Source organism: Heterocephalus glaber, unplaced genomic scaffold, assembly GCF_053883595.1.
Source record: "Heterocephalus glaber isolate CG9 unplaced genomic scaffold, H.glaber_assembly_v1.0 deba00001662, whole genome shotgun sequence".
Taxonomy (NCBI): Eukaryota; Metazoa; Chordata; class Mammalia; order Rodentia; family Bathyergidae; genus Heterocephalus; species Heterocephalus glaber.
The window spans coordinates 5,614,986-5,625,956 of record NW_028258403.1 but is presented as its reverse complement, the minus strand read 5'-3'; the positions used below and the strand labels follow the sequence as shown (position 1 = coordinate 5,625,956).

General features: G+C 43.6%; 1 long non-coding RNA gene across 1 annotated transcript; it reads right to left on the bottom strand.

Annotated features, from left to right (window-relative positions):
- Window positions 1–1,473: 1,473 nt before the first annotated feature.
- Window positions 1,474–9,797, bottom strand: LOC110345658 (uncharacterized). The gene is made up of 4 exons (XR_002389125.2): window positions 8,194–9,797; window positions 7,241–7,293; window positions 4,789–4,872; window positions 1,474–3,254 (listed from the first exon to the last, which is right to left on the bottom strand). It is a non-coding gene; the product is annotated as an uncharacterized LOC110345658 (long non-coding RNA).
- Window positions 9,798–10,971: the final 1,174 nt, after the last annotated feature.

Below are 10,971 nucleotides of genomic sequence, written 5' to 3'. Positions count from 1 at the left end.
AGGGCTTTCATAAACAGGTGGGAAAAAACGTCAATTTATTTAAACTCTTGTGCCACTTTCCCTGATACCATAAAGACGGGGATAATACTACCCATGGCCCAGGCTGTAAATCAGATCACACAGGCAAAGCACCAGGCACATACCCACACCAATAAGTATTTGATTCCCTTTCCTAGGTCTTGTCTCTTCATCCCTACCTCAGTTTTGGCCCAAGTGTCACCACACCATCCCAGAAATCCACTCTTCTTTTCTTCACCCTTTCTGCTAACTCATTCCCTACCTCCCACCTGTCCACCAGATGCAGTAGATTTGCCAAAGTTATTTTTACCCAGCTTTGCCAGTAATGAATTGAGAACCCTTAAGCAGGTCACTAAAAAAGTCTTCCTCAACTAAGTTCATTTATTGGATCAAGTTCATTTAACCTATTTATTGATTATCTGCTATGAGCCAGGCCCTGGGAATATACCACTGACTAAGATGGATATCTGCTTGTCCTGTGGAATGGGAAAAGAAAGAAAAAGGAAACAGTAGCATTTCCGGGGTTGATAAGTATTATTCTATTAGAAGTAAAACAAGGAATGTCTTGATGGGGCCCCTCTGGCAAGGTGATATTTCAGCTGAGAGTGAGCAAGTATGTGAGCAATGAGATGGCAATAAGCAAAACTCTTAGCAATTTTGATGCAAGCCTTTCTTTGGCTCAGATACATTCATTGATGTATCTAGTTGATTCCTTACAGCATGAGGCCAAGACTTGTTTGGGTGTGTTGGAGGCCTTCTGCAACCTGAGCCAAATCTGTTTCCTCAACATTGTCTAGGAGGGTCTGAGCTCACGTGTTAGTAGAATTCGATCTGGCTCAGCTTGTCTGGCATTAGGGAGGACACCTTGCCAGGAGTTTGTTTGCATGAAGAGTGAGAGGTCTCCAAGGAGAAAGCTCACCTTATTACAGGAGAGGCCTGCACTGTGAGCTTGACAGAGTAACAGAGCCTATCCCTCCAAAGCTCCAGAAGGAGAGGCAGCTCTATCACTCAGAGACCTCGACCAGACCAAAATCAAAATACTCACAGAGCTACTGTGAGCAACTGGTGCATGGATAAGCATTCAGTCAAACAGACTAGAAATCTATAAAATAAGATCAGCTATATGTTTAAATTTATGTGTGGCAGATATAATCTTTCAATCAGTGGAGACAAGATGTATTTTCCAATAAATGACCTTGTGGTAATGGGGCAGCCTTCTAGATAAAATAAAATACTGGTATCAAAACAAATCCCTGGAGAATCAAATACTTCAAATTAAAAATGAACTGGGGGTGGTGATGCATGCCTAGAATACCAGCTACTCTGGAGGCTGAGGCAGGAGGATCACCAGTTCAAGCCCAGCCTGAGCAACTTCCTGAGCTCCTATCCCCAAAAAATACAAAAATAGAAAGGACTGGGTGTGTAATTCAGCACACTCTAGACTCAATTCCCAGTACTGCAAAAAAGAAAGGAAAAATTAAAAATAAATCATAAAAGTACTACAATAAGCCATGAACTTTTGTACAGATTTTCCTTGCCTTACAAGCATCACATTCAATAAGCCCATCATAAGTTGAAAATATCTGGTTCCATTGCTATTCTCCTTCTTGGTATCATCCCGAAAGAATTAAAAGCATCATACCACTGTGATATATGCACACCCATGTTTACAGCGGCACAGTTTGGAATAGCTGAATCTTGGAAACAGCTCAAATGCCCATCAACTGATGAATGGATAAAGAAGATGTGCAGTTTAATTTTTATACAATGGAGTACTACTCTGAAATAAAGAAGGATAAACATGAGACATTTCTAGGTAAATGAATGCACCTTGAGACCATATTCTTAAGTGAAATAAATTGGACACACATGTTTAAATATTGCATTGTTTCTCTGGTGTGAGAAACCAAAAGAGTAAATAAGGACAAAAATGTACAATAGATTTTGGAAAATAGGAAGAAAATGCTCAAATAGGAAGGGGAACAAGGGAGAAGAAAGGGGGAAAGGAAAGAAGGGAAAAGAAAAGAGAATAGAAGGAAAAAATGTAAACAAAGCTTTTGTAAGAAAGGAGGGGAAGAGGAGTTGAAGGGAGGGGAGAGGATGGGGGGAAAAAGAAGAATCCAGATATATCATGTACAGGTACAAATTCCCTATGATGAATGTGATCGTTATGTATATCTAAAATGTACCAATAAAGTTAATTTTAAAAATCACAAAAGTCAAAAGGTACTCAGTATTCCCAACCTACCAAACCTCCTAAAACAACACACAGCACATGATAGAGGACTAGCTGCTCACCCTCGATAGCCTTGACAGTACTGTGAGACAGCATCCTACCCCACATATCACTAGCCAGGAAAAAGAAAAAAACATTGAAGTCTGATTAATGAGTCCATATTATTTTTGCACCATCATAAAGTTGAAAAGCTGCAAGTAGAAAGATCACAAATCAGGGAGGATTGCATTATTGTATTTTAGAAAGGTGGGCCTTTCTAAGTAAGACATCATGTCAGAAGTCATTTAAAATGTATTTAATACTTTCGGTTCTGTAAATATAGACTAACCCAACAGGAAGATGGATGAAGGCTGTGATGGATTAACTAATGGTCTGTTTAAGTGGGAACGCCCAGCTGAACTGAGTCAGCATGGTTCTGGGCATTGAAGACCCACCTGAGGATTGTTCCCAATGGCATGAAAGGAGAACTGGAAGGGAAGATTGTATGCTGCTGATTTTCCTGAAGAAGCTTGCCATAGCTGGTTTCCCTGATAAGAACTCAGCTGTTCTTGTTAGAGGAGCTCAGGTCTTTGCTTCTTCTCTTCAAGGGAGCTCTGATCTTTGCCTCGAGCCTCGCTTCCTGGCTCCAGTGCAGATCCTTCACGCTGCCAGTGCAGACTTTCTAGCTTCCACCACCGGCCTTTGGACCTTCCCGGTGCAGGTCCTTGATACAGACTTGCATGAGACTGCTGCGGGCTCAGGGCCTCCAGAGGGACTTGTGGAGGACATTACAGGATCCAGGCCCTCTGCTGGATTCTTCAGGTCTCTAGCATGTGGACAGATCTCTTGCGCTCTTCTGCATTTGACTTTTTGGGTAAATATTATAAAATAATCCTATAAATTATGTGTCCTGTATTAAATCTATTCCGTTGCAAACCCTGACATCATCAAAAGATATTAATAGTCCACAAAGAAGGAAATATATACGGTTCTTAAAATATGGAAGATGCTCCACTTCACCCTTAACAACAGAAATGAAAGTTAAAACTATAGCAAGATTGAGCCAGGGATTTAGCTCAGTGGTTTCACCACCTGCTGCGCAAGTGCAAGGACCCGAGTTCAATCGCTGGTACCAAAAAAAAAAACTATAGCAATATACCATTTTTTAACACAAAGTGACAAGAATCAGCAATGTTTTCTAACCCACACTCTTGTCCACTCTTTTACCTGCTGATGTGTTCCCTCAGCCTCCGAGGACAGCCAGTCACTTCCGAGAGTTTATTTTACAGACTCATTCTCACAAATGCTAAAAATATATCTGAGCAAGGATATTCTTTGCAGCATTGTTTGTTATGGTGAATTAGAAATTACAGTATCTAAAGATGGTTGTTTGTACAATTACCTTGACTCAGAAAAAGCAGGGGTAGAACTAAGCAGCTGTCTTTGTCCCAAAGTAGAACTACCTCTAAGATACATAAAGGTGAGCTTGATGAAGCCCAGGGCAAGGAAGGAGGACCAGAGGGAACTGTCCAGGTGCTGGAAGCCCCACCCGTGCCCCCAGCACCCACACCCACAGGTGCAGTTACGGTGTCTCTAAGGAACCTGAAGTTACAGGGCTTCCCCACAGAGGCCTCGAAGTGTGTTCACATGGTCCTATGTTTTTGCAAAAAGTCTTTTCTAAGACCACCGTATCTTTCCCTTCTGACTTCTTCTCTGTCCCACTTCCCTTTGTGTCTGGTGGCATTAGGGCAGCCAGGGGCATTTGAGGGATTTGGGGAAGGAGCAATCCTTAGAGACACATTAATTATAGGTTTAGTGGGATGTACTCATATAGTTTGCAGTAACTTCCACACACAGTTAAGTTACTGCTTGTTGTCCTTGTGTTGAAATGGCCTCCAGAAATATTCTGATGACCACTGGGCCACCTCACCTGGGATGGCCACACAAAGGCAGGAGTCATGTCAAGCAGTTAATTATTTTTTAAGTACATTGATATTTTTCTGGGTTTCAGGGGTTTTTGTGGTACTTTTTAGGTTTTTAGAACATGTAATTTAATTTGATTTTGCTATTTTTGTACCACAAAAGCAAAATGCAAAATACTATTCTGACTTCTACCTTTAATATAAAAGGAAGACAGGGAGGGGGATGAAAAGAGGAAAGGCAAGGCAAGGAGAAAGAAAAGAGCAAGCTACTGTCAGGAGTGTCCTTCCTATTTGCTTAGACCTCAGGAGTCCAATTCACAGAATAAGTAGCCTGATATTACCTTGTCTGTGTCCCAAAAGGGAAACTTGTATTAGTTAGAAACACACATGCACTATATAATAACGGCCTTTTGGCCCCCTGTACAGAGTCATCAGAGTTCCTTATACCTAAGTGGTTGGTTTCATCACTCTTCAGTTACATTCCAAATCAACAGATTTGCTTCACAATTCACTGTTGACACACAATCCTATAATACACATTCATCTACATACGGAATTTACACTAGCATAAGTGTTTCTGGAAGACAGGTTCTGAGAAGCAGAATTGCTGCATTAAAGGCTATGCATACTTACATTGTTCTCTAGAATTATGGTGCACCTCTACTGGGAGAAATCATGAAGCCAATAAAAATAATGAGATGGACGATAGATCGATTCCTAAAGGGAAGAGGGAGCACAACACAGGGACACAAGATACAAAACATGACATATGCCTTGATTTCACAATGGAGGGAGCAAAGAGTACAAGAAGAAATTTCTACTTCCTGCTTCAAAGGCCTTTCCTTTTCGTGTGTGTGTGTGTGTGTGTGTGTGTGTGTGTGTGTGTGTGTGTGTGTGTAGCTCACTGGGTAGCTATAGCCTCAGCCTCTCTTTTCTATTTTTATAGTTTTTGTTTGTTTTTTTGATAAACACATATTGCCTTTATAATTTTTAAATAGTAAATAGGAGGAAGGTAAGGTACACCTGTTGTTACATAAATATGCCAGTACCTAGGGAGGAAACTCTATCTTCTTTCATTTAAAATGTTCTAACTGTGATGAAAGTGCTGTTCCTTCCTCCACCCAGGATGCATTTCTGAAAAAGGCACCATCCCTGTGGCCTTAGAAATATTACTTATCTTGGCCCGAACTGACAAACAGAGCATCTCTGTCCCTGACATCACAGCAGATTGCCTTGCCTCAGTCCTGGCATAGTTCCAGGCCTTCCTAGAAGAAGCCTAGGTAGGGTCAGGTTCACAGGAATCTACTCCCTGGCCACTCAAGGACGCCAATGGACCCTGGTGACTTCCACATTTGCCCCATATTTACTACTTTGAGTAACTGATGCAAAAACCTAAGAGGCCCAATTTGTCCAAGCTTTATGGTTGCTGGGCCAGGGCTCTGAGGCTGGGTAGAAGGGAGTGTTAGGATGAGGAGCTTCTGGGAGACTGGCAGTCTGAAGGGGAAAGACAGGGAGCACATTGGATTCTGGGGACATGCAGGCACTGGCCTAGAAACTACTGAGGGTAGGTAAGGAGCTGAGCTGGTCAAATGGGCTCCAGGGGGCAGAGGCCACCACAGACTAAGCAGAGCAGGATGGGCAGTGGGTAGCTAGAGGGGTCTCTAGCAAGAACATGACTAAGTAAAGCCACCCTGAAGCATAGGCCTCTCCTCCCCTTACCTCTCTCATCCTATCAATCATTAAGTCCTATAGACTGATTTCTCCTCCCTTCAACCAATATGCATTGAGCGCTCCTATGAGCCAAGTTCTGTTCTGAGCACTGGGGATACAGCAGCAATCATGGTTTCTGCTCTCCTGGAGCCTGTATCTATAGTTGAAAAGGTAATAATTGCATAATTATTTCACTGTAACTGCATTAAATGTTATGAAGGAAAAGTAATGCTGTGAGGCCTGCAGTTGTTGAAAAATCAACATTATCTTTTCCCAAACTTGCCTCCGAATTGCCACAGCAAAGTTGAATGGAAAACACAGAGTTCCACTTCCTCCTTCCCCTGCCTGTGCGCAGCTTCCCCCACTGTCAAGATCTTGCACCCACGTGATACTTTTGTTCCAAGAGATTATAACACAGCATTGACACATAATGATAATGATTATCAATGAAAGTCCACAGATTAGAGCCCTCTTGTTTGTTTGTTTGTTTGTTCAATGTAATAGTGTTTCGACACCTAGACTTAAGAGTATGGACAATAAGGGAGACTACAAAGTTTCTAACAGGGAAGTGGCACAGTTAGATTAGTGTTTTGCATAACATTTCACTGGCTCACATGCCACTTGTTGTCTGTCCCATGAATGTGTCCTTATCTCCTGAGGTTTAACATTCAGATGCCACAGACCACTTTTACTTGAGCTACTGAAACAACAGTTAAATTGGTCTGGCAGCCACCAGACCACCCATCCTGCTCCACCCCTTTGTCCCAGAATTCAGACCCTGGTTAATTGAAGAGCATTACTTTCTCTATGGCTCCATCTCACTCAGACTCACTGAGTAACTCTTCAGCAGTGATTTTCCAGTATCATTATCTTTGGAGCCCATTGGGTGATGGCAGTTGAATATAGTGGTTAAAAGCATCAGCTCTGACAATCTATAGCTGTGACTATATCCCAGCTCTAAAAAACCCCACCTCCTCTCCTCTAAAGAGTAGTAGAGTCTATATTAAGCTAGAGGTGAAATCTCCAGTCCAAACAGGCCAGGATTTATTCTGCTCCAATATCATGTTGCTAAATCTCCCCATTTTTAAGAAAAGCATACTAACCTGATGTTTACATAAAGCCTACTTTTGTTTTTAAGTTAACAATCATGGTAGACTGCAAAATACAGTCCCAAATTCCTCCCATTGCTATGGGCACATCCTTTGGAAGGTGATGTTGCTGGAACCCGCCCCCCATCACCGGTGGAGTCTACACGCACACACATACTCTACTTAAACTTGTGACTTGTATTGACCAATAGGATGCAGTTGGAGTTACACTTACCACTTTGAACCAAGACCTTGATTTTGGCTTTGATCATTTTGGAATACTTTACCTTCAGGCTGCATGACTGTGAGACCCACAGAACTGCCAGGGTAAGACACAGAACTGCAAGGAAGAAAAATGAATCATAGTTGTTTAAAGCCACAATTAGGATAGTTTGCTATATAGCAATAGATAACAGACAGAAACTATTAAAGCCCTTTGCCAATCAAATAAATACAAGTCACCAGTTAGTGATCTCTTCCATGTTATCTCTTTGTGGGCAGGAATCACATCTTATTGATTTGGATATCCCCAGTGCTTCTCATTGCCTGGGACTCGATACTACTTAAGTCCTTTGTGAACAAACTAATATGACTATATGACAAATTCCTGCCACAGTCACAGTATCCTTGAGGATAGGACTTTGACTTATAAACCTTTTTAATCCTAACAGAGATTGACATGTTTTTCCTGCAAGTTCTATAATCCTGTAGTAACCAGAGTTTGCCAAAGAACCAGAACCATGGGAGATAGAGATGGGAGGGAGGAAGAGGAAGAGGGAGAAGGGGAGGAAAAGAGAGAAAGACCATCCTATGGGAATTGGTTCTCATGACTATGGAGACCAAGAAGTCCCATAATCTGCCATCTGCAAGCTGGGAAACAGGAAAACAAGCCAGGCTAAGTTTAAAGACTGATGAACCAGGAGTTCTGGTGGCTGAAAGCAGAAAATGGACATCCTAGCCCCAAGAGAGGTGGGGGGATTTGCCCTTTTTCCATGTTTTTGTTCTATTTAGACCCTCAATGGATTAGATGCTACGCACCCACACTGGTGAGAGCAGACTTTCTTCACTTTACTGATCCAAATGCCAGTCTCTTCCAGAAACACACTCACAGATGCACCCAGAAATAATGTTTTATCAGCTAGCCAGGCACCCTTTGGCTCAATCAAGTTGACACACAGAATTAACCACCACAAATCCTCATAAAAGGGGAGTCTGTTCAATAAAGAATTAGTAGTCCTACCCTGCTACAGTGATGCCTTTGCCAAGCTGCTGGGGTCTGGGGACCTGAGCATGAGCTCAGTCAGAGTCGATGGCATCAGTATGTCCTTCCAGAACCTTCTGGCAAAGATATGTTTTCACCACCACTTTTCTATGGTGGAGCGAGTGGACTCCTGCGCCTCCATGTACAGCCGCTCCATCCAGGGCCACCACGTCTGCCTGCTGGTGAAGAAGGGCGAGCACTCGGTGTCCGTGGATGGGAAGGGCAGCGACTCCACCCTGCTGAGCAACCTGCTGGAAGAGATGAAGGCGACACTGGCCCAGTGCTGAGAGCCACCGACCCCCACGGAGGATGCCTCTATGGACAGATGCACAGACACGCGGAAGGACACTCCTGGCCTCTCCTCTGTCATGTGTGCTGTCCCATGCCACAGCATTAATTTAATCCACCGTCGTCCACTGTGCAGACACCCGAGGTCTGTGTTGCTTTGATGTATCTTTTTGGTTGTCCGGCGACTTTCCAGAGGCCCCAGCTGGCCCCTCCTCAACAAGGCTCCCCCAGCTCTGCCACGGGGGCCACCAGGGAGTAGTAGAACCCCCGGGCCGGGACCTGGTGGGCACCAGGGTGCTCGGCAGACAGGGCAGGGCTCATGGAACCCCTGCTGGCTGCTTTTGCCCCAACCGTCCTGACCGGTGGCATCTGCGGGAAGGTGACAGGCAACTGTCACTGAGCTGCTGTCCCTTGGGCCCGTGGTGGAAAGGATCCTGTGGGCACTAGCTGCTGTCTACATGCTTGGGAGCTGGCGGCCAGGACCGGGACCCCAGACAGAGGCTTGGCCATGCACAGAGTTGCTGATAGGGAGGGCGGGGACCTTGGTTCTTTCTCTCATTCCACAGAAGTATGTGGGCCGCTGGGTGTGTCGTGGCAACACTGTACAGTTCCCTGCCCCAAGCTTGTCACCAGATGCACCATAAGTCTTGTCCCTGTGTGGCGTCCAGGTGGGACTGGGAGCGCCACGGGAGGACACAGCTGCCCGTGTCCTCTGGCCAGACCCCAAAACACCATCTCCAGCACAGCAGCCGCTGGCAGGGTGAGGGCCCTTGCTGGTCACTCCAAACTTTCTTCAGAGATGACGCTATCCATGGCGTCCTACCTGTTCCTTTTGATGACAGTTGTCACTTTAGCATGTAGAATAATCTATTACAGAATCCCGTGCCATGATTCTAGAACTCTGAAATTGTATGATGTGTTACATAACTATTTGCTATCGACATTCCCGTATAAAGAAGAGAGACATATCACGCTGCTGTAATGATTTTTGTGTCAAGATGATCCAATAAAGTTGCAAAACAAACAAAAAAAAAGAATTAGTAGTCCAAAATGAATAACAAAATGGGATTTGGGGTAGCTGATGCACAATTGAGCCAAAGAGAATTTTGGTAACAATATGCTACAATTTGGGAGAAAAAGAAATCATCCTGAACAAATATACCCTCAAAGATAAAATGAGGAGTGTTGATACAAACAAGAAATGAAGTGTAGCCAGATCTACCCTAAACTGAGAAACTCCAAGGCCAGACAAGACTATTAACAGTGGGCCAGGGATTTAGCCCAGTGGTGCCACCACCTACCTCGAAAGTGCACCGTCCCAAGTTCGATCCCCGGCACCAAAAAAAAAAAAAAAAGACTATTAGCAGTAACTAATGGGGTGCTAAGTTAAGAGGTATTAAAATTTTCAGAATGGAGAAAATAAGAAAAAATAACCCAAAGTGAAGATGAAACTTATCTTCTCTGCTTTGAAAAACCTTTCATGCTCCATCTCATTACTCACATTAGAAGTAATAAAGTGTTACCTAGTTGAATACTGTCTTCATCACCATAGTGGGGGGGGGGGGGGTAGGGGTTGGCCATGGCCCTGGCCTCTCTCTCTTCCTCTGCCCTCTAACACCAGGAGAGATAGTGAACAAAAGAGGCTTCTTTCTGGGGCTGAGCAACATCCTAAAGAATGAAAGGGAAAATACATAGTATCCAAATGAATCCCAGAACATTTGATTAAAAGTCTGAAGTTCATTGTCTGGGCTGTCTGGCTGCCTCATGTGAAGGCTGGATGTTTTACTTTTAATCTGATGTTATTCATATAATAAGGAATTGGCTACAATGTCTTGGAAAAGATCACTGTACCTGGAGTTAGGAAATAGGCCTTCAAATCCTAGCTATGAATAGGGTGTGGTGATGAATAACTATAATCCCAGCACCTGAGAGGCTGAGGCAGAAAGACAGCAAGTTAAAGATCAGCCTGGACCACATAGTGAGACCCTGTCTCAAAAAAAAAAAAATTCCAGATGTATCCTTGGTGAGTTCCACATGACTCTAGACATTATTTAACTCTCAGTCCCTTATTTTCCTTACTGGAAGACCAACTTCCCAGCATGGTTGAGGATTAAATGAAATTAGATATGAATGTAAAGAGTTTGTTGGGGTCAGGGATTTAGCTCAGTGGTGCTGCCTGCCTCAAGGTCCTGAGTTCAATCCCCAGTACCAAAAAAAAAAAAAGAAAAATTAAAAAAGGGTTTGTTGAGGCACCTGGAACAGAGTGAGCACTCCTCAGAAGTTGTCTCCTGCTGCTACTGCTGTTCTTAGTACATCTCTCTGAGCCTTCGTTTCAGTTTGCAGCAAATGCAGGGGTTAAAACGTACAAAGCACTTGTCTATTACACATCCCCACAATAGAAACTTATTTATTTGTTTGTTTGTTTAGCAATGTTGGGAATCAAATCCAGGGCCTTGTGTGTGCTAGGCA